This window comes from Dermochelys coriacea, chromosome 3 (genome assembly GCF_009764565.3).
Source record: "Dermochelys coriacea isolate rDerCor1 chromosome 3, rDerCor1.pri.v4, whole genome shotgun sequence".
Taxonomy (NCBI): Eukaryota; Metazoa; Chordata; order Testudines; family Dermochelyidae; genus Dermochelys; species Dermochelys coriacea.
Window position 1 is genome coordinate 108,561,650 of NC_050070.1, and position 25,605 is coordinate 108,587,254.

At 41.2% G+C, this 25,605-nt stretch overlaps 1 long non-coding RNA gene across 1 annotated transcript in view; it reads right to left on the reverse strand.

Annotated features, from left to right (window-relative positions):
- Positions 1 to 1,690: 1,690 nt before the first annotated feature.
- Positions 1,691 to 25,605, reverse strand: part of LOC122459369 — a 39,960-nt gene continuing 16,045 nt past the window's right edge. Inside the window, exon 4 of the long non-coding RNA XR_006280008.1 lies at positions 1,691 to 1,812. This is a non-coding gene — a long non-coding RNA (uncharacterized LOC122459369). The remainder of the gene's footprint in view (positions 1,813 to 25,605) is intronic.

Consider the following 25,605-nt stretch of genomic DNA (forward strand, 5'->3'; position numbering starts at 1 on the left):
CAATCTTTTCTTTAAGAAACTCTAGCTCCCCCATGCTTTGTAACAGGGACTTGAAATTTGGAAGGGGGTGGCCTTTGTGTCAGGTATGTGCCTTTTGCCAACCCTGTGAAAACTACCCAAATTTGACCAAACTTGCACATGTTTAGTAGGGACTTTTTAAAGTTTAGCAGCTAAATTCTCTGATGTTTCCATCTTCACTGTGCATACTCCATTCCATTACAGCTCCCAGTGCTGACCAAACTGCACACACACCATACGTTGAGAGCATGCTCTAGCCCAGGGCTAGAGGGATCACTAGGAGTTCCATAGCTGTTCTATACAGACCGGAGGGAGAGCACTGAGAGCAGGGACCCTGTCTCCCCGGTGCTCTCAGTGAATGTCCTGCTGGTGCCCAAGCAACATAAATGTGAATGCAGAGGGGAAAAGAGCCAGACCACAGAGGTAAAGGGTTAGGTAGGGACAAGGAGTCTGGTGATACTGATACTAGGAGTAGAGAGAGAGAAACTGTGATTGGGATTTGAAGGGGGTTGGTGATTGGAAGCCACAGTGTTGGAGACTAGGAGTGGTTGGGCAAGGAGTCGGGAACTGGGAGCTAGTGCAGGAAATGGAGGAGGGAGACTAGGACCCAGTTGGTCGGGGATGAAGGGATTACTGAGATCAAGAGAAGTAAGAAGATGGAGACTTGGACAAGGAATGGGGAAAGGGAAGACTGAGAGTGGATGAGGAGCTGAGGAAGCTGACTAGAACTAGGAGCCAATGGGGGAAGTTGACTAGGGACTGGTAAGAAGGAAATAAGAGACAGATCCAACAAGAATCCAGGTGGGGACTGGTTATACAAGGCAGCTGAAACTGGGATGAAAAGCCTGAACAATTGGAACTGGGTAGGCAAGGAGAGCGGGACTGGGACAAGGACCCAGGGTTGGTGGAGAGACAGGGCTAGGATGAGAACATGTTGGAAGGGACAGGGCAGAAAGGGTTCACATTGGTGGGAAACAGGCAGAAAAGTCTGTGACCACTAAAGCACACTCCCCTCCAGAGCCTGAAATAGAACTCATGAATCTGAGTTTCACCATTCCTCTGCTATCAGCAAATAGCTGTGGGTCCCACTGGTAATAGGTCTGTTTCACTGTTCAATATTTTGTTTTATCCTCATTGTTCTGTGTGTAGCCTTAGGACTTATGTAGCACACCTATTGAAACCTCCTTTGAATACAGAATTATTAATTTCTGCACAAGCTTTTCTATGGCGATCACTTGAGAGTCTGTGGGTTTCACAAACATTAATTATCTTCACAACTTACCTGTGAGGTGATATTATCCCTATTTTGCAGATGGGAGGCAGAGGCACAGAGATTAAAATAAAAAAATGCCCACTAATTTTGGATGCTCAATTTGAGATAAGTACGTAATTTTTCAGAGTCCTTAGCATTATATATCAATGTATATGTGCAAAGCACAGCTCTCATTAACTTCAGTAGCAGCTATGCACTTCTGCAAATCAAACCCCAGGGTCTCAAGTCAGGAACCCAGAAGATGTAAAACACTCAATTAGAGACCACAGCTGAAAAGTTTGGTCTGTTATTTGCCTAGTATTACATAGGAACTCTGGCCTAGGCAGGGATAGAATCAGATTATTCAGGGCAGCATTCAACTGCCTGAACGAGACCATCCTCTCTCTTCTGGCAATCTCCTGCCTCATTCAGTACACGCCTTCCAACTCCTGCAAGAAATGAGGAAGGGATCCCACATACAACAGCCTCCTTTATTACACAACCATGATTCATCACAGGATGCACAGAATGAGGCAGAGGTTCTGTGGAAAAAATAGCACATGATCAGGTAATTAAAGACTGTATAATAATGCATATACACAAGGAAGACAAATTAAGTTTAAGACAAAGAAAAGAATGACACGAGAGCTACATTTCTTAAACAACCCAGTTTTTAATTAATTTTAATTCATAAACAAATTCATTGTAAATTAAAAGAAAATTTATTTTGTCCTCAAGGAGTAAGGCCTATAAATTTGAGGAGGATATGTTGTATTCTTCATACGTAACAAATGGTTTGAAACTGAATTCTACCTTGATTATGGAGTTGCAACCAGTTCTTCTATTATAAAGGACCTCTTTTTTTCTCCCTTCTAACTAGAACTGGTAGAAAAAATTTTGGTGGAAGAGTTTGCCATCTGTAGACGCAATTTCATCAAAAATGATACTTTTGCAGGAACATATCAATTCTGATAAAATTTTCAATGGGAAAAATTCAAAATGAATTGTTTAGACTTTATTGTTTAGATTCATTTCATTTTTACTACTAGTTTATAAAGTTTAATATTTTATGTACGTTATACATAATTAATCATTTATATTTTATTAAGGTTTTGACATTATCAAAACAAAATTTTGATGGTTCTGAATCAAACTTTTTTAAAATGTTCGTTTTGTGGAATATATTGATACAAACATTGGCTTTTTTTTTTAAGGAATTGGAACAAAAACAGATTTCTAAATGTCAGGATTTCCTCCAGAATGGAAATTCCAGTTTCTAACTAGTTCTATCCCTGACTTATTCAACAGTCAGCCTATCAACGAGAGGCAGCCCTTGGTGTCACTTATCTTGTATCATCCTTCTTTCTCCTCTACCTAGCTCACAATGGTATTATACTTGTCCAGTTTCTTGGATGTGTCAAAGCTATTGGCATATGAGAAACATTCCCCACTGTAACTGGTGTTTTCCTGTGTGTCTCATGATATGTTCATTGCCTGTATCTCAGATCCCTTCTCTATCGGATTAATTGTTTTGAATAAGCAACCTTTTATCAACTATAAACATTCCTTGGAAAAACCTTCTCACAGTAATGGTGCCTCTGTCCATATTCATATCTTATCACCCCAAATAAATGCCTTATTGAATCAGAATGCCTCTCCCCCCTCCAACAACAATCTGCTTTTTGTGCTGGCTGCTTGCATGATCCTTCTCGTTCTACACTGGAAAAAGACAGGAAGTTTATTTAAATCATTTGGATAATGCACATCTTATTGATTCTTGTAGTAAGAGTTGTTGTTTTTGTAGCGGATCATGTTAGTTGTCACTGCCTGTCATATTATGTGTCACTGAGAGGAAGATTATCAATAATTACTTGGAGTATTAGCATTGTTGGGTAAAGCAATGCTTTGGGGAAAAAATATATCAGGTATTTTTCTACTGCAGGGGCTGGACTGCATTCCCAAAACCTCCAGAAGGAATATGGGTTTTATCCATGTGTGGTCACTTTCATAAACTTCAGTCTGGTCTTCAGTATTAGAAATAACCATTTAGGAAGTCTGTGTCTGTAACTAAATAATTATTGGACTTTGATTTGCAGACATTAACACATTAAACAGAGATAATGTGACATGAGGAAAGAACATTTATTGATCCTATACAGAATTGCTTTTCAGCTTGGTTTGTTTGTAAGGCACTGACAGAATGAGATCATATAATGAGCATTAATGTTTATGGATAAGAATTTGTTTTATGTGTTATCCCAGAAGTGTACTTTTTTTTCTTTTCAAAGAAGAGTTTCTATGTCAGTATGTTCCTTAAAACTCGGATTCTTCCAAGAATATGTGAAACACCAAATGATGCTGTAGAATTACACATAATTAGTTGAACTGATTGAAATGTCTTGACTAATTTTTGCCTATTAAAATGGCTTGTTTTCAAAAATAAAATTTTTGCACAAAAATATATAATATTAATTTCCCTGGTTTCCCCCCATTTTCACTGGCAAAATGGAAAAAGGAGGGGGAGAAAGGGGCATAGAAGGGGGAAAGAGAGTATGGTTCTATAGAGAAAAATTGTAGCACAAGGTTCTATATTTTTCATCCCTCAGTGATTTCAGATGATATTCCTTAGTTTATAAATCAAATAATGTTTTCTTCTAACCACCACTCATGTAAATGCAGACTAGACTCTGAGAATCAAGATAGTGTCAGGACCCTGATATTTAACCCTGGCCCACCAGAACCTTAGGTGCTGGGCCATAGTGATGCACTAAATCATAGCTCCTTACCAACAGCCTTAGTGCTAAAGGCCTACAGACCGACAGCAGCCACACCCCAGACCCCTGACTGGAGGGACAGGCAGAACTCTCATTGGGTACCAGGACTACATAAAGACACCAGGAAGAGAATGGTGTGAGCAACAGATCATTGTCTGCTGGTTGCTGCCCAGACCAGCTTGCCTTTACTGCCCTGCTTAATCCTACATTATTGCCCTGCTGCCTTGCCTGACCCTACTTTGCCACTTCACCTGATCTCATCTCCCCAACATACTGACCTGGTCCTTTTGATTGGATCTACTGGCTCCTGCGAAAACTCCATCAATTGCCTTGGACTGCCTCTGAGATTAATTGATCACCTTTCGACCTGACCACCTGTGCACACTTCACTACTGCTCTAGACTGTCCCTAGCCCACCGTTGCCACCAGGCATTACAGATTCCTTCAGTCTCCCCCTAGGCTCAGCCTTCCAGAAAAGGGTATTGTAATGGAATGCTAAACTCTATTATACTGTTCAGCCACTAGATGGTACTGTGTGGAAAATACCTCATTTAAACGAAGCTCAGCCATACCTGGCAGAGCATTAAAGGATCTTATGATGAACACATCTGGTGTATAAAAGTAAGTTCTGTAGCCAGTCCATATGTGTACAGGGACATGATGTCAGAAGTAAACTAAGAACAGGAATGGAAGGAAAACTACAACAAAGGTTGCAGACAGAAGAAACTAAGCAACAAAGATTTCAGGATCTCAACATGCCATTTCTCAATGCCCCAAATAACTTCAGCTTTGACAAACTTCACAGTGGACAGCCTGGAAGCAGTAGTTTGCAAGATTTTGAATTACAAACAAACTCCACAAAACTGGAGATATACAGGTATCTTCTTAAATGTACAATATGGGGAAACAAGCAGAGCATATCTCTAAATTCTTTGACTTTACTGAAGACAGTCACAAAGATGACTATGCAAGGATTCTGGCTATGTTTGATGCATACTTTATACCTCAGCAAAATGTGATTTATGAAAAAGCATGTTTCCACCTGAGAATTCAAGAACCAGGGGAAAATGTTAAATGTTTTATAAGAGCTTTGCATACATTGGCTGAAAACAATGATTATGGGAATGCAAAACATGAAAATATCAGAAACTAGCTGGTTATTGAGTTAAGAGATTAAAACTTTTCTCAGCAGTTACATTGGAAGACAGATTTAACTCTAGCCACAGCTATACAAAGAGCAAAGCAGGTGAGGTGAGACAGCAAAACCTAGAGCAATTTGACAAACTTGAAAACCCTGAAACAAGCTTAGAAACTTGAGTAAGCAGACATTTAAGTGTTAAAAGTCATTATCATAAAACCCTTGTCTCCTTGCCTCAGAACTCTCAGACAAAAAGCAACAAATTCCAGCCTACTTCCACAAAGTGTGGAAAAAAGTCATATCCCAGAGATGATGCATGTCCAGCCAAAGGCATACAGTGTAATAAATAAATGAAATATGGACATTTTGCAGCTGTTTGCCACATCAAAGCAGTCAGGGATTTGATTCATAATACAGACAATGAACAGTCACAGTTTCTGCAGTCTATTACTTTTGATGACATAGAACTTACCTGGAGAGTGAAATTGAACTTCATGGCAAGACTACTGACTTCAAAATAGATTCAGAAGCTGACGACACAGTCATCACAGAAAAGACTCAAAATCACCTTCAACCCCTCCCAGAGCTGAAATCACCTGCCACAGCTCTGACTATCCTGGAGGTATTCTGAACTGCATGGCACAGTTCACCACAGAAACAATGTACAAAGACAAAAGCTATGCATTTAGAGTGTATGTGATCAAAGGATGATAGACCAAATAGTCTTCTCTGCTGCAGCCATGATAGGCCTAGTGAGAAAGGAAGAAAAACTCAATGGACTATTTGGGAATATTGGACTTTTCAAAGGAAACCCAGAACTAATCAACTAAAGAACCAATGCTGGATCGTGCAGTGTACAAACACCTCTACAAGGGAGACCTTGGAAGAGACTAGTTGGATATTTATGCAAATTCAGATGACATCATTACCTGGTTGTGATGGTTGATTTCTCCAGGTAAATAGAAACAAAGTACTTGAAAGATATAACATGTCACAGTGTTCCTGAGAAACTGAAATGCACTTTTGCTCACTTCAGTATTCCAGAACAACTAATAATGGACAACGGACCACAATTTACTGCAGCAGAATTTGTCATTCTGAATGAAATATGATTTTGATCATACTACTAGGAGCCTATATTACCTAAAAGCGAATGGAGAGGCTAAGACAGACAGCCAAGAAAGTCCTACAGCAGGAAGACCCATTCCTTGCACTTCTGAGTTACAGGTCAACACCGATAGGGGCTACTGGATATAGTCCCGCACAGCTCCTGATGGCACGACAACTTAGAACTACTGTTCCAACTTTGGAAAAGAACCTATTTCCAAAATGGCCAGACATGGATAGTTACCAAATTGGATAAAAAGGCTAAAAGAGCTTATGAACATTTTACAACAGATGTTACTCAGTTAGGTCTAGAACCTGTGTCAAACTGAGCTCAGTATGGCCACTTCGAATATCTGGTGATGCCTTTTGGACTTACTACCATGCCCAAGACTTTTCAGCAACTAATTAATGATGTCTTCTTATGAGATATACTGGACCACTATGTGATCACCTTCTTAGATGACATTCTCATTTACTCTGAAGACCAGCGTATGCACAACCAGTATGTGTGTAAGATCTTAGAAAAAAATCTGCCAACGTGGCCTCTATGTTATGCTGGAGAAATATGTCTTTGATCAGCCCACTGTGGAATTCTTACGCTACATTCTCTCCACTGAGGGAGTCTACATGGGCTCCCAAGAGATAGAAGTGGTTTGCTCTTGGGCAACACCAAGAAACATTTCAGAAATTCAGCACTTCACTGAATTTGGGAATTTCATAGATGGTTTCATAGATACTAAGGTCAGAAGGGACCATTCTGATCATCTAGTCCGACCTCCTGCACAGCGCAGGCCACAGAATCTCACCCACCCACTCCTATGAAAAACCTCACCTATGTCTAAACTATTGAAGTCCACAAATCGTGGTTTAAAGACTTCAAGGAGCAGAGAAGCCTCCCTCAAGTGACCCGTGCCCCATGCTACAGAGGAAAGCGAAAAACCTCCAGTGCCTCTCCAATCTGCCCTGGAGGAAAATTCCTTCCCGACCCCAAACATGGCGATCAGCTAAACCCTGAGCATATGGGCAAGATTCACCAGCCAGATACTACAGAAAATTCTTTCCTGGGTAACTCAGATCCCATCCATCTAATATCCCATCTCAGGGGATTAGGCCTATTTACCCTGAATATTTAAAGATCAATTAATTACCAAAATCACATTATCCCATCATACCATCTCCTCCATAAACTTATCCAGTAGAATCTTAAAGCCAAATAGATCTTTTGCCCCCACTGCTTCCCTTGGAAGGCTATTCCAAAACTTCACTCCTCTGATGGTTAGAAACCTTCGTCTAATTTCAAGTCTAAACTTCCTGGTGGCCAGTTTATACCCATTTGTTCTTGTGTCCACATTGGTGCTGAGCTGAAATAATTCCTCTCCCTCTCCTGTATTTATCCCTCTGACATTTATAGAGAGCAATCATATCTCCCCTCAACCTTCTTTTAGTTAGGCTAAACAAGCCAAGTTCCTTAAGTCTCCTTTCATAAGACAAGTTTTCCATTCCTTGGATCATCCTAGTAGCCCTTCTCTGTATCTGCTCCAGTTTGAATTCATCCTTTTTAAACATGGGAGACCAGAACTGCACATAGTATTCTAGGTGAGGTCTCACCAGTGCCTTGTATAACGGTACTAAAACCTCCTTATCCCTACTGGAAATGCCTCTCCTGATGCATCCCAAAACCGCATTAGCTTTTTTCACAGCCATATCACATTGGCAGCTCATAGTCATCCTATGATCAACCAATACTTCAAGGTCCTTCTCCTCTTCCATTACTTCTAATTGATGCATCCCCAACTTATAACTAAAATTCTTGTTATTAATCCCTAAATGCATAACCTTACACTTCTCACTATTAAATTTCATCCTATTACTATTACTCCAGTTTACAAGGTCATCCAGAGCCTCCTGTATAATATCCCCATCCTTCTCTGAATTGGCAATACTTCCCAGCTTTGTATCATCTGCAAACTTTATTAGCACACTCCCACTTTTTGTGCCAAGGTCAGTAATAAAAAGATTAAATAAGATTGGTCCCAAAACCGATCCCTGAGGAACTCCACTGATAACCTCCCTCCAGCCTGACAGTTCGCCTTTCAGTAGGACCCATTGCAGTCTCCGCTTTAACCAATTCCTTATCCACCTTTTGATGTTCATATTGATCTCTATCTTCTCCAATTTAAGTAATAATTCCCCATGTGGCACGGTATCAAATGCCTTACTGAAATCTAGGTAAATTAGATCCACTGCATTTCTTTTATCTAAAAAATCTGTTACTTTTTCAAAAAAGGAGATCAGGTTGGTTTGGCACGATCTACCTTTTGTAAAACCATGTTGTATTTTGTCCCATTTACCATTGACTTCAATGTCCTTAACTAATTTCTTCTTCAAAATTTTTTCCAGGACCTTTCATACTATACATGTCAAACTAACTGGCTGTAGTTACCTGGATCACTTTTTTTCCCTTTCTTAAAAATAGGAACTATAGTAGCAATTCTCCAATCATTCGGTACAACTCCTGAGTTTACAGATTCATTAAAAATTTCTTGCTAATGGGCTGCAATTTCAGGTGCCAATTCCTTTAATATTATTGGATGAAGATTATCGGGCCCCCCGATTTAGTCCCATTAAGCTGTTTGAATTTCACTTCTACCTCAGATATGGTAATATCTACCTCCATATCCTCATTCCCATTTGTCATGCTACCATTAGCCCTAAGATCCTCTTTAGCCTTATTAAAGACTGAGGCAAAACTATTTGTTTAGATATTGGGCCATGCCTAGATTATCTTTAACCTCCACTCCATCCTCAGTGTTTAGCGGCCCCACTTCTTCTTTCTTAGTTTTCTTCTTATTTATATGGCTATAGAACCTTTTACTATTGGTTTTAATTCCCTTTGCAAGGTCCAACTCGACTCGACTTGTAGCCTGTCTCACTTTATCCCTACATGTTCTGACCTCAATAAGGTAGCTTTCCTTGCTGATCCTTCCCATCTTCCACTCCCTGTATGCTTTCTGCTTCTTCTTAATCACCTCTCTAAGATGCTTGCTCATCCAGCTTGGTCTACAACTCCTTCCTATGAATTTTTTCCCCTTTCTTGGGATACAAGCTTCCGATAGCTTCTGCAGCTTTGATTTAAAGTAATCCCAGGCCTCTCTACCTATAGATACATAAGTTCTTCAGTCCAATCCACTTCCCTAACTAATTTCCTTAATTTTTGAAAGTCAGCCCTTTTGAAATCAAAAACTCTAGTTGCAGATTTATTTTTGTTAATCCTTCTGTTCAGTTTGAACTGAATTAGCTCATGATCACTTGAGCCAAGATTATCCCCTACAGCCATTTCTTCTATGAGGTCCTCGCTACTCACCAAAATTAAATCTAAAATGGCATCCCCTCTAGTCGGTTAAGCAACTACTTGATGAAGGAATCCATCAGCTATTGCATCTAGAAAAATCTGAGCCCTATTATTATTACTAGCACTGGTCCTCCAGTCTATATCTGGGAAGTTAAAGTCTCCCACGGCCATGCAGTTTCCATTAGTATTTACTTTATTAAAAACATTAAAAAGGGCTCTATCCATATACAATTAGATCCCAGAGGTCTATAGCACACCCCAAGCACTATCGTAGGAGAGGCTCTACTAGTTATCTTCCCCAATGTAATTTTTGCCCGGACGGACTCTGTCTTATCCATTGCATCGCTTCTTATTTCTTTACATTCTACCTCATCATTGATATACAATGCTACTCCACCACCTTTACCTTTATTTCTGTCTTTCCTAAACAGCACATACCCTTCAATAGCTGTAGTCCAGTCATGACTACTATTCCACCATGTTTCTGTTATCCCTATAATATCTGGTTTCACTTCCTGCAGCAGTAGCTCTAGTTCCTCCATTTTGTTACCTAGGCTCCTCGCATTGGTGTACAAACATCTTAATTTTTGCTGTTTGGCCTCGCTCACATTTGTACCCTATTAGGCACAGTCATTCTACAGCCAGTATAACCTATTAGACTAGTATCCACACTGCCCTCGCTCCTTATATACATTCTCCTACCCACGGCTGTATCCTTTCTTACTTCATCTTCTTCCCTCTCAATGCTAAAATCTGGTGTGGAGTTTACCTGGACATCTCCCAACCATCTCCCCCAAATTCCTAGTTTAAAGCTCTCTTTATCAGTTGTGTCAGCCTCCATCCTAGAAGTCTATTTCCTTCCCTACTTAGATGAAGTCCATCCCGAGACAACTGCCCTCTGTCCATGAATGACTCCCAGTGGCCACACATCCCAAAGCCCTCCTTATAGCACCACTGCCTAAGCCATCTGTTGACAGTCATAATCTTGTTATACCTTTGTTGCCCTTCTCTAGGAACAGGCAGGATCCCACTAAAGATCACCTGAGCCTCAATTTCTTAAGCGTCTTCCCCAGCCTAGCATAGTCTCCCTTAATACTTTCCAGTGAGAATCTAGCCGTATCATTTGTTCCCACATGAAGGATAATTAGGGGATTCTTTCCCGCTCCCTTTAGGATCCTTTTCAACCTCAGGTCTACATCCCGTATCTTAGCACCCGGAAGACAGCACACCCTTCTATTCTCTGGATCTGCTCTGGTTACAGGCCTGTCTATTCTTCTCAATAAAGAGTCCCCTATGACATAGACCTGCCTTTTCCTGGTGACGGTGCTATTCCCCAGTCTCTCCCCTGTTCCCTCTGGCTGCAAGTTCTTTCCATTCCTATTTTCCCTTATAATCCTCTTCAACCCATCCTGTATCCTCCTGGGGCTCATATTTGGTGTAGTCTCCCTTGACTCTTCTGCTTTTCCTATAGGACTAGCCTCTCTTCTCTTCTTCCTTACCCTTCCACCTTCAACAAATACCTGCTGAGCCCCTTCCTCATTTTCCAACTCTGCAAACCTATTCCTAAGCTCTATTTCTCCTTCACTAGCCCGTCTTTTCCTCTGTCTGGTTCTTTTAGTCACATGCTTCCACTGACCACTTTCCTCACCCACTCTCCCCTCAAAATTCCCCAGCCCTGCTTCCATCTGTAAGTCTGAGCTTTTCCCTTCAGATACCTCATGTCTTTGCTCCATCATCTGCTCAAACCCCTTCCTAAACTCAACCAGACTTTCCACCTGCATCTCCAAACCTCGGATCTCTTCCTCTATCAGCTCTATCAGGCGGCATTTCATGCAGAAAAAACTCTTACCAGGTCCCCCCTCCAGGATCATGTACATACCACAGCTTCCACATCCAGTCATCCTCATTGTGTCTTCCACTACAGGAGTCACTCCCACAGCTGCCTCCGTATCCGTCATAGCCTTCCCACCTAAATCCTGTTAATCTGGGAAACACAAGCCACACCAAAAAGACCCCCCCCCAGCAAAAACAAACCCCAAACAAACACCACAATACAAACTCCCCTTTCAAACTCCTACTCAAACTCCCCTGTTTACAGCTCTGTTTGCTAGCTCCTGTGCCACTGCAGCTGTCTGTGCCGCTGCCTGACTGGCTGGCTTGCTACCTTTATAGGACCCCTAGTCAGAAAAGCCCCACACCCTAATCAGGGCTCAGCTTCTCTCCCAGCACAAAGCCCCTACAAGCCTCTACACACACACACAAATACTAAAAATACAAAACCAAGTACAAATACCTTCTCCTCCAACAGAACTCCCACTCAAAATCCCGTTTACAACTCTGTTTGCTAGCTCCTGTGCCGCTGCAGCTGTCTGTAGATTTCTATAGATGATTTATATGGGACTACTTCCGAATCCTGATCCATATATCCTCTCTGCTGTGAAAACCCATCAAGTTTACTTGGACATCAGAAGCCCAAGGAGCCTTTGATCATCTGAAGACTGCACTCACCTCCACACCCATCTTCATACATACTGACCCAAGCCAGCCATTTGTCCTGGAAACCAATGCTTCCAAAGTCACTATTGGGGTGATTCTGTCCTAGAAACAGGCCTCAAACAAGAATTTCATCCCTCTGTGTGCTATTCCTGCAAACTCACTCTTGCTAAATACAATTATGAAATTGCAGACAAGGAGCTACTTGCCATCAAATGACTTTTGACACCTGGAGTCATTATCTAGAAGGTGTTCACTGATCACAAAATCTAGCATACATGCACTCTGTGAAATCCCTAACCCATTGATAGCTCTCCTTTTTGCTACGTTTGATTTTTACTATCACCTACCACCCTGGTTCCCGCAATGGCAAGGTAGACCTCTCTCCCACAAGGAGGAATATTCCAACAATCCTAAAGGACCTTAAGAAGGTCATTCCTGCATCCTGAAACTGCATAACTTTCTCAGAGGAGCATCGCTATCAGATTTGTTCATGACCATACGTTCCGCCCTACCAAATGACCCCTTCACACAGATACTCCAAACTTCCAACACAAGTTCACACAAAAGGATGGACTCCTCCTCATTCACGGGCACATTTACGTCCCTGAGGGACTCCATCATTTGGAGGGTCCTACACATTTGCCATTATGTCCCTTGGGTTGGACACTTTGGCCAGATAAAGGCAACTCCCATAGCACATCAGTCATTCTTGTGGACAACACTGAAGTCTGATGTTCAATGTCAAGTCTTGAGGCACCTGATGCTGTACCAAAGTTCACGGAACTAAATCCCTTGGGATGTTAATACCCAGAGACCCCATAGGGACCTAGGGCTATCATTACAATAGACTTCATTGTTGAATTCTCAGAATCTGAGATATGTCACACCACACTGACAATTGGTGATCAACTGACAAAGATGGCACTTGGTGTCCTCAGTTGTGGGAAGAAGTGCACAGGGAACACTCACCTCCTCGTCACACATGTTCCATCTCCATGGCATCCCAGACCATCTCACCTCAGACCAGGGTTCCCAGTTTGTGTCTTGGTTTTGGAAACAGGTTTTCCACCTCCTAGATATGCTTCTCAATGTATCTACTGCCCACCATCCATAAATCAACAGCCAGTCAGAAAGAATGAACCAATTATTGGAACAGCACCTGCTATGCTACACAAAATACCACCCAAATGACTCAGTTTCACTGATTCCATACTCAGAATTCCCATACAACAACGTAGACCATGCCTCAACCAAGATGTGTCAGTTTTTTTTTTACAAAATGATGGCTTCTACCCCTTTTTTCATCCTATAGTGCCCACAGAACCCAGAGTTCCTGCAGCCTCAGACCTGGTTCATTAAATCCATCAAACTTAGGAAGAGTTGAAACAATACCTATTTGCAGCCAAGATGACATACAAACATAATGCTGGCCATCACCGACAGGATGGCCCTACATTTGCAGTAGGACAAAAGGTATGGCCAAGCACCTTATGACAGGCAGCCTTGAATGTAAACTGGATTACCAGTACCTAAGACCTTACCAGATCTGCAGGCAAATCAACTCATAAACCTTTGAACTTCAACTTCTTTGCTACCTTAAGGTGCACCCTGTATTCCATGTCTCAGTTCTTAAACCCTTCCCTGGCAACCCCTGTCTCAAATGTAAACAACCTTCCCCTCTGCCAGTCCAAGACCAAGGCCAAGAAAAGTTCCTTGTCCACAAAATTCAAGACTTCCATATACAGAGAGGGAAGAGATGGTACCTTGTCAACTGGGAAGGATATGGGCTGCAAGAACCAGCCCCTTATGTGCACACTGCCAAAAAGCCAAGAGCCTTCCACAGAGCTCAACTGGACAAGCTCAGTCCTTCGGTGCCCTGAGGGAGGAGGGGTAATATCAGGAACTTGGTATCGAACCCAAGCCTGCTATGTCCTTAGGAGGCATTTCAGCTGCTGTGACATGGTGATGCACTGAACCACCACCCCTGACCAACCACCTTAGTGTTAAAGGCCTAAAGATCCACAGCAGCCACAACCCAGGTCCCTGATTGGAGGGATGGGCAGTACTCTCATTAGGTACCTGGACTACATAAAAACCCCAAAAGGAAGAGGGAGCAATCTGAGCAACAGACTATTTCCTGCCTTTTGATGCCCTGCTTGGCCCTGCATCATTGCACTGCTGACTCACCTGGCCCTCTCTTACCACCTCACTTGACCTCACCTCTCCAACCCACTGATCCAGCCCGTTGGATTGGATCTTCCAGCTACTGAGCCCTGCAAGAACTCCAACCATTGCCCTGGACTGCCTCTGCTATCTGACCACCTCGGCAGTCCATAGCAGTAGTCAAGAATGCAACCTACCCTGCCTCAGCCACCAGGCATTGCAGGTAAGTTCTTTCCTTGTCATGCCTCAACACAAATAAAGATTCTGCAGAATTAATTCCTTCCCTCGCTTGCCGCATGTGTCAATGTGACTGCTTAATTTGAAAACAACGATGTTGCAGTGGTGTAAGAGGAGTGAGTTTTGACTTGTATCTTTATTATTGAATTGATTCATGAGAAGAAAAGAACCAAGCTTGACTTTCAGAGTCTAGGAGGAGTTTTCAATTTGTGACAGATACATATGGAATCCTAAAATGCTGTTTTAACAGTCATTTTTAAGATTAAAACTGTACTTCATTTAACAAATAGTACTACAGTGAATGCTTAGAAGTGGAGGGTGAGAGAAAGGTTGGAAGACCCAACACTAGATGGATGGTTGTCATACAAGATGATTTGATTAGCTGTGGAGTTTCCAAGGAACTGTATGAAGACAGACAGCAATGGAGAAAAATGATTTGAAAAGCCGACCCCATATAGAGGGGACAAAAGCTAGAAGATGACAACTATAAGTGACTATTGTAAATTAAATGTAAAAATGCCAAGGAAAACAAAGATAAATAAGGTCTACTCTGAAATATAAGAAGAATCTGACTGAACAGCAAGAAGGCGGTCAGTCTACCTAGGGACAAGTGAAATGTTATGGACTCAAAAGCTCGTAACTGTTAATTTTTCATCTCAGTATTCACAAAAGAAGCAAAAGGGTAATAACCCAGCAATTGTCTTTGATACTTTCTTGTGGCCAGGAAAGTAAAATATCAAAATGCTTTACCACTTCAGTGAAAACAAATAGATTTATAGTAAGCAGCTTCTACTACTCTAAACTGGCAAATCCTTGGCTCAGATCAATTATATCCACAGTATAAAAGATTGTAGTAGATGAGGAAAGCCTTTTAGAGAGAATAGCCGATAGCTCACTTGGGATTGGAGTAGTAGAGATGATGGAACCTGGAATGTTTTGAAACTGTTTAGAAAATCCCCCAAAATGATGAGGTCTGATCCAAATGTGTTGAGGGCTTCTCATTCCCTTTTCTGCCCCAACACCATTCTTAATGCACCATCCTTTTCTTCATTTCTCCATATCAACAGATCTTTCACCCTTCTACTTACAGTCTGACCCTCAATTCTGCTCTCTTCCTCTTCTATGCTGTAAGTAGGATTTTGAAAATCTATTTTATATATTGTTGCACTAGATATTCTTTAACTTCACTTTTGCCATAATGTAGTCTTAATACAGAGGAGAAAGTACATTTTCTCTGTAGGGCTTTCAGAGAGGAATTTTGTAGCCTCTGAATTCCTGCAGAGAATCCAAGAGACTATGCAACACACACAATACATTGTTTTTGCAATTTCCAGTACTGAGGGACAAGAAGGAATGCTCATACTTTTCAGCTGTCATTAGTGTATTTTTATATAAATATTTATAATGAATCTATATTACTTGGAAATTCCAGGAAGGAAAGGAACAGAGTGATTTCAAGCCACTTTTTGATATATAGCAGTGCTTAATAAGAAAGAAGAGTTCCGGTATTGAATTTGGCTAGCATGTATGAAGCAATATAGGTAAGACTTTTTTTAAACTACAAGTGGATAGAATGCTGAATAAACTGCTGAGTCAGCAAGAGAAATAAGTAGGGTACAATAAGATAGCAATGTAATACAGAAGCTGAAATATCTTTAGAAAAGGAATTTAGGCAGTGCAATGACTTTTTTTGCACTGAGGTGATGAGAATAGACGGCTATGTACTTCCAAGATACATGAAAGAGGATATTGATTAACGATATGATGCACTCTAGGCTCTCATCTTCCTTCAGGGTTGGCTGGGAGCAGAAATTCTCACATTTGATAGCTCACTAACTCTGTTTATTCCAATTCTATTTCTATGGTATAAACCACAGGAAGCATAGCACAGATATTATATCCCTAACTAAAACACTGGAAAGAGATATCTCCAATGTGCCCTCCCATAGGGAGGTAAGAATAATTTGGGCCAAAATCAGAGCAGATTTTAAGGTGTAGATTCTGACTTAAAGCACACAAGTCTAAATCAATTGATTACAGTGGAGTCATTGCACTGGTGCTACTGAGATCAGAATTTTCCCTTAACAATCGAAGGGATTCTTAGAATCCTGCCTGCCACTGACATTTCTTGTCCAGACCTTTTTACACATGTGTAATAAAGATTTACTAACATGTTGCTTGCTACAAGCTGTCTCTGTTATAGCGAAAAGAAAAGGAGTACTTGTGGCACCTTAGAGACTAACAAATTTATTAGAGCATAAGCTTTCGTGAGCTACAGCTCACTTCAAATGAAAATGCATCCGATGAAGTGAGCTATAGCTCACGAAAGCTTATGCTCTAATAAATTTGTTAGTCTCTAAGGTGCCACAAGTACTCCTTTTCTTTTTGCGAATACAGACTAACATGGCTGCTACTCTGAAATCTGTTATAGCGGTGTACAATAATATACACCGCTTAAAAAGAGGTGTATAGCACAAAAAGCAACAGGAGAACACTAAGAATGTCTGTGACAAAGTTTACCACACTTGTATCTTTTACCTTCTTGCATCTTCTTCCAGTTCCTCAGCATGTAAAATTACACTAGCTTAGATTTCTTTACATTTGCTTAGCTCCAGCTCATGGATGGACTGTTGTGATGGTTTGTATTATACTGATTCGGCAGTCCCACTACAGTTAAGATTGCATTATGAGTTCTGTTAAAGGTTCACTTCCATACTTAATTGGATTCTTTTGAAATTTGGTGACTCTCAGGAGAGTGCAGAGTAGGGTTAGTGATCCCAGTTTGGGGTCATTTGACTGGAATTGCAGAGATATAAGCCCCAGCCCAAAAATAGCTATTTTGCAAAAGTTTCTAGGTGTGGATTTTTTCCACAGAGCTGGAGCTCAAACTATGTATGTGATTGTCACTGGGCCTCAGTAGGTCACAGCTGAGAATACCAGATTCAAGACAAACTTCTGAGAAATAGGGCAGACTCACCCCAAACTAGTGGTTATTCTATTATTAGATATACCAAGCCGGTAAAAAAGTAAACTTCTGTCTCATCACACTGGCTAACAGTCTCCTTAGGCACTCCAGCACTCATTTCACCATCCAGACACTAGACTTTACGATGAGTGGTTATTTAAACCAATTTCATCAGCCAAAGGGTCCTTCTAATACTAAATGATCAGCCACATAGCCAGGTCAATATATAACTCAGAATTTACCCAATAATCATTCTGTTGCCAATCCTTTGGTATCTAATACCTAAAGGTTTATTTATAAGAGAAAAGGAGAGAGTTAAAATGATCAAAGAAATCATATACATAAAATGATTGCAAAGTTCTTGGATCAGGTTTCTAGCAGTGATGTTATAGACTGCTGGCTTGTAAATGCTACGGTAACTTCCAAAACGTTGGAAGGTCCTCACTCCTTTGGAATGTTGGAATGCTCCTTTTACTGTAAGTCTATAGTCCAGAGATCAGAGCAGGAAAGAGGCAAAATGGAGATGCTTCCAGGGTCCTTTATACCTTCACCCATGTGGAGGGGATGCTCTCAGTCTTAGTTTGTGGAAAATTATAGGCACAAGATAGAGTTCAGGGTCACATGAGCTAGTCACAAGCCCTTGCATGCTTTGATGACTCATAGGAGTAGCCATTACCCATGTTCTGGCTAAAGGATCCCCCAAGGAAGTCTCAAGTCAGCAAGGAGGGGAGATGAGCAGGGAGAAAGGAGGCATGGTCCCTTCAGTGGGGATGGGGTGGGGGCTTCGTTGAGGTTTGAGGATCCTGGGAGGGGTTGGGGATAGAGCGGTGGTGGGCAACCTGCAGCCCATGGGCCACATGCAGCCCATCAGGGTAATCTGATTGCGGGCTGCAAGACATTTTGCTGACATTGACCGTCCACAGGCGTAGTTCACCATTCCCGGTCAAAGGGAGCTGCAGGAAGAGGCAGCCAGCACATCCCTGCAGCCCGCCGCTTCCCGCAGTTCCCATTCCCGGGAATGGTGAACCATGGCCATTTGGATCTGTGGGGGGCCATTCCTGCAGATGGTCAATGTCAGCAAAATGTCTCACAGCCCGCAATCAGAGTACCCGGATGGGCCATAGGTTGCCCACCACATGGGAGTAAAGAAGATGCTCCTGCTTTTCTAACTTTGTGTGGATTTTAACTCAAACTCTTAAAAGTGAATAGATACTCTACCCCCTGATATTTGTGTGTCCCAGATGTATATGAAAAAAATACCTGAAAAAATAGCCATTTTTCAAAAAAGTTTCTAGGTGTGTTTTGTTTTTTCTACAGAGCTAGAGATCAAACTATTGGTGTGATACAGGTTAATATCATTTCAATTGGTCAATTTTTACTCAAGATAGTGCATGGCACTCACTAAGACTTTGGTATTTCAGAGCACATTCACTTCTTCACTTGCATAACTTTGCAGTCTGGAAAGATTACTTGCACATGTGCCAAGAAAAATGGGGAGAAGGTGTAAAACAGAAACCTCTTGGTGCCAACTGGGTTAGAGGGATGTCCTGGGCTTACAAAAGGTGTCATGTAAGGCCTCTACTGAAAGCCTATATCACACTGGTCATCACAATGACTGTGAGATGTATGGGCAGATAATGTGAAAGGAGTTATGTATGTAACCTGAAAATTACGTTCTTAATGTATATAAGTTAAGACAGGTCACGAGAAGGTGATGAACAGATTTTAGGCAGGAAGGGAGTAGTAAACACTTACCCCTCTGGCAGACCACTATGTATGTATGTATATGTCTCCAGGCCAATTCAACCAGGATAAAAAACATAAAACATATTTGACAACAGGCCCTGTTTCGTGCCAGGTACAGGCCCTCAGGACTTACAAAGACAAGGGAATTCCAAGATAAGGGGACCTTCAGAGGGCGAGGGACCATACTCTGTAATAGCATAAACAAAGTGGAGAGAGGCAAATTTTCATCCTTCAGTCTGGGAAGACAAGTGGCCAGCAGGCCTGATCTTATGAAAGAAACATGTCAGCCGTCCTGCTTGAATGAAACTGGGAAAAGGGACTTGAGGTAAGATATCCTGTAAGAGACTGGATAATGTCTTATAATTAAGTTTAGGCTCTAGAAAATGGGTTATACTTTTGTTTTATATGTAACCATTTTTCCCCAATAGTCTTATTTTTGTTGTCACTCAAAATCTGTCTGTGTGCTGCATATTATGTAGTGTGCTGTTCCTGAGTTAAAACAAGCTGGTGTGTACTGGTCCTTTGGGAGAAGCGAGTGGGAGAGTTCTGTGAGTGTTCAGTGGAACAGGGGCTGGGCACTCCAGAGGTTCACATAGAGGACTCAGAGTTTGGTGCGTGCCTATCACTAACTTGTGGAGAGAATTAGGGCTGTGGAGGCCTGGAAGTAGTGCTTTGATTAGCAGACGCAGGTGGAGTTAGTGAGCTGACTCACAGGAGGCACAGACAAGGCTTCCTCATATGAAGGGCTCAGGATAGCAAGATACCTCACAATCCTGGGTACGCTGGGAAGTCTCACACCACTTTATGCTTGTTTGGATAGTTCGAGGAAATGTACCAATTCAGTTGCTTATGGTGAATACCCTGCCACTGACATTTCTTGTCCAAACCTTTTTACACATGTGTAATAAAGATTTACTAACATGTTGCTTGCTACAAGCTGTCTCTGTTATAATATGCTTTATGTTATGGGGAGGTTTACTGTGAACAGAGCAGAATAGTGAGCAGCTGGTTTAATCAAAATTGTTCTCAGGTGGGGAGGAGCTGGAGAAAGAGGCAGGAATGGGTGGAGAGGGACAGGATTCATTGATTCAAAGGTCAGAAAGGAAGGATTACTGTGATTATCTAGTTTGACCTCCTGTAGAACATAAGCTATAGAACTTCCCCAAGAGTATATATAGTAGGAAAACATGGCAATTTTAAAATCAAGATTGGATGGAGAATCTACATGTTTCAATGGTTAATTACCCTGACAGTAAAAAATGTACACTTTATATCCAGTCTGAATTTGTCTACTTTCAACTTCCAACTATTGGATCATGTTACACCTTTCCCGGTGGGATGGATGAGCCCATTATCAAAAATATGTTCCCCATATAGATATTTATAAACTGTGGTCAAATCAGCCTTCTCTTTGTTAAGCTGAATATATGAAGCTCTTTATGACTATCACAATAAGGCATGTTTTCCAATCCTTTAAATCAGTCTTGTGGCTCTCCTCTAAACCCTCTCCAATTTATCAAAATCCTTCTCGAACTGGGGACACAATATTCCAGCCAAATACAGAGGTAAACTAGCCTCCCTGCCGCTACTCTAGATTTCTCTGTTTATGCATCCAAAGATTGCCTCAGCCTGTTTGGCCACAGCATTACATTGAGAGCTCGTGGTCAGCTGATTATCCATCACCATGCCCAAATCTTTTTCAGAGTTACTGAGTCCCAAGATAGCGTACTCCACTGTAAGTATGACCTACATTATTTGTTCCTAGATTTAATATGGCTAAATATAAATGTATAGAACACATAATGTTCTTGCCCAGCTTTCCAAGTGATCCAGATTGCTCTGTATCAGTGATCTGTCCTCTTCATTAGTCACTACTCCAATTTTATATCATCTGCAAACTTTATTTTTTCTTCCAGATCATTGATAAAATGTTAAATATCACAAGGCCAAGAGCTGATCCCTGCAGGTCCTTATTAGCAATACAACCATTTGATAATGATTCCCTGTTTATAAAAAGAAAAGGAGTACTTGTGGCACCTTAGAGACTAACAAATTTATTTGATCATAAGCTTTCGTGAACTACAGCTCACTTCATCGGATGCATTCCTGTTTATAGTTACATTTTAAGACCTATCAGTTAGCCATCTTTTAATCCACTTAAATGTACCATATTAATTTCATATCATTCTAGATGTTTAATTAAAATGTCAAGCAGTAACAAATCAAACACTTACAGAAGTGTAAGTATATTCCATCAATTCCATCTACTATATTTATCAAAAAATCTTTATATCTTTTTTTGGTGAGATTACAAGTTAGATTGACACAATCTATTTTCCATAAATCCATGATGATTGGCATTAATTTTATTACCCTCCTTTAATTCTTTATTAATTGCATCCCATTTCAGCCACTCCATTATCTTGCTCAGGATCAATGTCCAACTGGCAGGCCTATTGTTACCCAGGTCATCCTTTTTAAATATTGGCACCCCATTAGCTTTCTTCCAGACTTCTGGAATTTCCCTGGTGCACTAAAACTTACAATATTAGTGGTCCAGCAAGCTCCTCAGCCAGCTCTTTTAAAACTCTTGGAGGCAAGTTATCTGGACCTACTAATTTTAAAATGTCCAATTTAGTAGCTGCTGTTTAAAATCCTCCTAAGGTACTAATGGAATGGAAAGAACATAGTCATATAATGTGGTTGTGATGTATTTTTTCCAAATCGAGAACCAAAATATTTATTGAACATGTCTATCTTTTCTACATTATTATTGATAACTGTACCATTTCCATTTAGTAAGAGACCAATACCATTTTCAGAATTCTTTTTGTTCCTAATGTAGGTTTTTTGTTTTGTTTAGTTTTGTTTTAAATTCTTGTTAGTGTCCTTAACTCTGCTGGGCATAGATTTCACCTTATGTCCCTTTGGTTGCCTTATCAATTTTCTATACTTCCTATCAGAGAGGTAGCCATGTTAGTCTGGATCTGTAAAAGCGACAAAGTTCTGTGGCACCTTGTAGACTAACAGACGTATTGGAGCATAAGCTTTCGTGGGTGAATACCCACTTCGTCGGATGCAGCCAACGAAGTGGGTATTCACCCAAGCTTATGCTCCAATACATCTGTTAGTCTACAAGGTGCCACAGACTCTTTGCCACTACACTTCCTAGTAATGAATACAAATCAAAGCTATCAAATTCCTCTTTCTTCAATGGATTATTTTATAGCTGCCTTCATTTTTTTATAACCAAAACAATTCCTTGATTGTGGCTTTTGGGGCATCTACTAAAGTGTTAAGCAATTTCTAATTATTAGTCTCACTTACTGATTTAGTGGTTCTTCACAGCTTATTTGGCTCAACTGTTTTCAGCTTTGTAAAATTGGCCCTTTTAAAGCATGGAGATACAGGGCTCAACTTTGGTGAGTCTCAGAGCTTCAAGGAGAATGCAGAATGGGCATAAGTGTCTTCCTCAGTTCACACTGAATGTAAAGATTTTCACTTCATCCCAGAGCTCTTGTTCTGATCACTTAAAGGTGAAGACACAGCATAAGTTGTGTGAAAGGGCAAAAACAACCATATATGCATTAAACTGCATTTGCTAGAAACCTGGTAAATTTCAATTCCACAAACCAGTAAAAGTGGTTCAGAGGGAAGATTTGTCAATCTTGTACCCTACACTGAGTGATTATGGATAACAGCCATATTTGCATAGATATTCACTGACAGCACTGAGGTGTTTGTCCTTTGTGACTTGAAGTGAATACTGGTAGATGTTAGATTCATATGCATATTAAAATCAATTCATAGTCCATTTCCTTGCTCTTACATCAAACCATGAACAACATTTATACAGTGAATTGTTTATTCTCTATGTATGGTTTTGTTTCGTTTTTAAGCTTTCCTTACCAAAATCTACCATAAGTATCATGTAGCAAAAAAACCTTGTTTACACTTTTTTTTCCCCCACACTAAAACAACCTAGCCCTACCATGGAGCTCCCAAACAAAGCTACTTGTTAGTTGCTTGCATTTCCTCCCAGTAGTGTACATTTTTCTTTTTAATCAAGTATTTTAACATCATGCGTAATGTGTTGAATTGACTGTAAAAGCAGAACTATTCCTGACTTTTTGAAATGGTAAGTGGCACTGAAACAGTTAAATTGTTTCCTCCTGTTCCACATTGGAATAAAGTTAATAAGCAACCAGTGACAGGCTGTAGCTGCAGAAGCTAAAGTTATAAGTAATCCTAAAGGGAAAGAGGAAAATTGTTCCTGACAAGCTGAAATTCCATTATAAAACCTCCTGTATGTTGAAAAGCCCTGAGTTGTTCAGGGCATGAAGCTTATTTCAATGTTTAACTAAACCTGTTTATAAAGAAAATATCTTGCCCAATATCAGTTTTCCTAAAGCATGCCCCTTAACCCCTGTTTTTTTGTTTCTTTTCATTGTTGGCATGGAAACCAAGAGGCACTCCATTAGACTGATCAATGCATGGTTACATCAACATAACATTTTCAGTCAAGTTCCCAGGAGCCTTTCTCCTGAATCTGTCATTTTGATTCAGATAACTAAATCAGGCTAAGCACTGCAATGATAACGGATGACTTGCCTCATTAGCTGGCTCCTGCTGCTTGACTCTGTCAGGAAGCACCACAGTGACTGTCTGGGTTCCTGGGAGAGAGAACTGGTTTCCCTGATATTGCTTTGGTGTCTTTTCCCCTCCCCACATTTCTATCTGTTCTTTTGTCTCTATCTATAGAGGGAGAGAAAGAAAAAAATACCAAAAATCTTTATGCAGAGAGAGTAAGAATTTCTCGCAAATGTTAAATAAATAGCTGATTACATTTTGAGTAGCATCCTAATAACAGTACTGTATTACGTTCACCACTAACTCCATACTTCCTATTCCCTTTATATAGTCTTGAGGGTCACTTTTTTCATCAGTATGCCTGTAATGGAATTTATAAACCCTGCACTGGGACACAAGGGGTTAAGGAGCAGTTCTGGGCCCAGGTGGCAATGCCCTGCTGCACCTGCAGAGTCTGCTCCAGCTGGAGGAGCTTAAAAGAGAGCCAGACAGCTCAGAAAGGGGCAGAGTGGGTGAGAGGACTGACCTATATTGGGAGCTCCTCGGTAAGGGGCCTGCTGGAGTCCTAGCTGCAGTGGAGAGGTCTGCAAGCAGCAGCTCCCTTAGAAAAATCCCTTAGGACTTTACTAAGCTCTGAGGAACCCTTCACTCCATTGTCTGGGGACCATTTGTGATGCTGTTTGATTGTGCCCTGAATTAGGAAGTGGCCCAGGGAGGCAGCTAGGAAGCAAACCTAGGTGTTCGATATTGCTGCCTCTTGTAAGCCTCTGGGCTGGAGCCTGGATTTCCCTCCCAACACCCTTCCCACAAAGAGGGCACAAACACCTTTACCACTGAACCTAAGGGGAATAGAGACATTGCAAGACCTGAGGAAAAGGCTCACAGCACACAAAGGCTTGGACCTGGGCTGAAGACTCTTTCCCTTGTGGGCGACGTTAGGCTTGTATTTATTTTGTTGGACTCTATTACCCCCAGACACCTCTCCCCAGAGAGGGGTGGACTCAATTGGTAACATGGCCAAAAGGCTGAGTCACTCTCCATCGGAAAAGAAGACCACAGATGGCATGACTGCATGGCCCCACAGTATGCCAACATTTTTATGGCGGACTTAGAACAACGCTTCCTTAGCTCTCATCCCCTAACGCCCCTACTGTACTTGCGCTACATTGATGACATCTTCATCATCTGGACCCATGGAAAATAAGCTCTTGAGGAATTCCACCATGATTTCAACAATTTCCATCCCACCATCAACCTCAGCCTAGACCAATCCACACAAGTGGTCCATTTCCTGAACACTACTGTGCTAATAAGTGATTGTCACATAACCACCACCCTATACCAGAAACCTACTGACCACTATACTTACCTACATGCCTCCAGCTTCCATCCAGGACACACCACACGATCTATTGTCTAAAGCCAAGCTCTAAGATACAACTGCATTTGCTCCATTCCCACAGACAGAGACAAACACCTGCAAGATCTCTATCAAGCATTCTTAAAACTACAATACCCACCTGCTGAAGTGAAAAAAACAGATTGACAGAGCCAGAAAAGAACCCAGAAGTCACCTATTACAGGACAGGCCCAACAAAGAAAATAACAGAACACCACTAGCTTTCACCTTCAGCCCCCAACGAAAACCTCTCCAGCGCATCATCAAAGATCTACAACCTATCCTGAAAAATGATCCCTCACTCGCACAAATCTTGGGAGACAGACCAGTCCTCACTTACAGACAGCTCCCCAACCTGAAGCAAATAC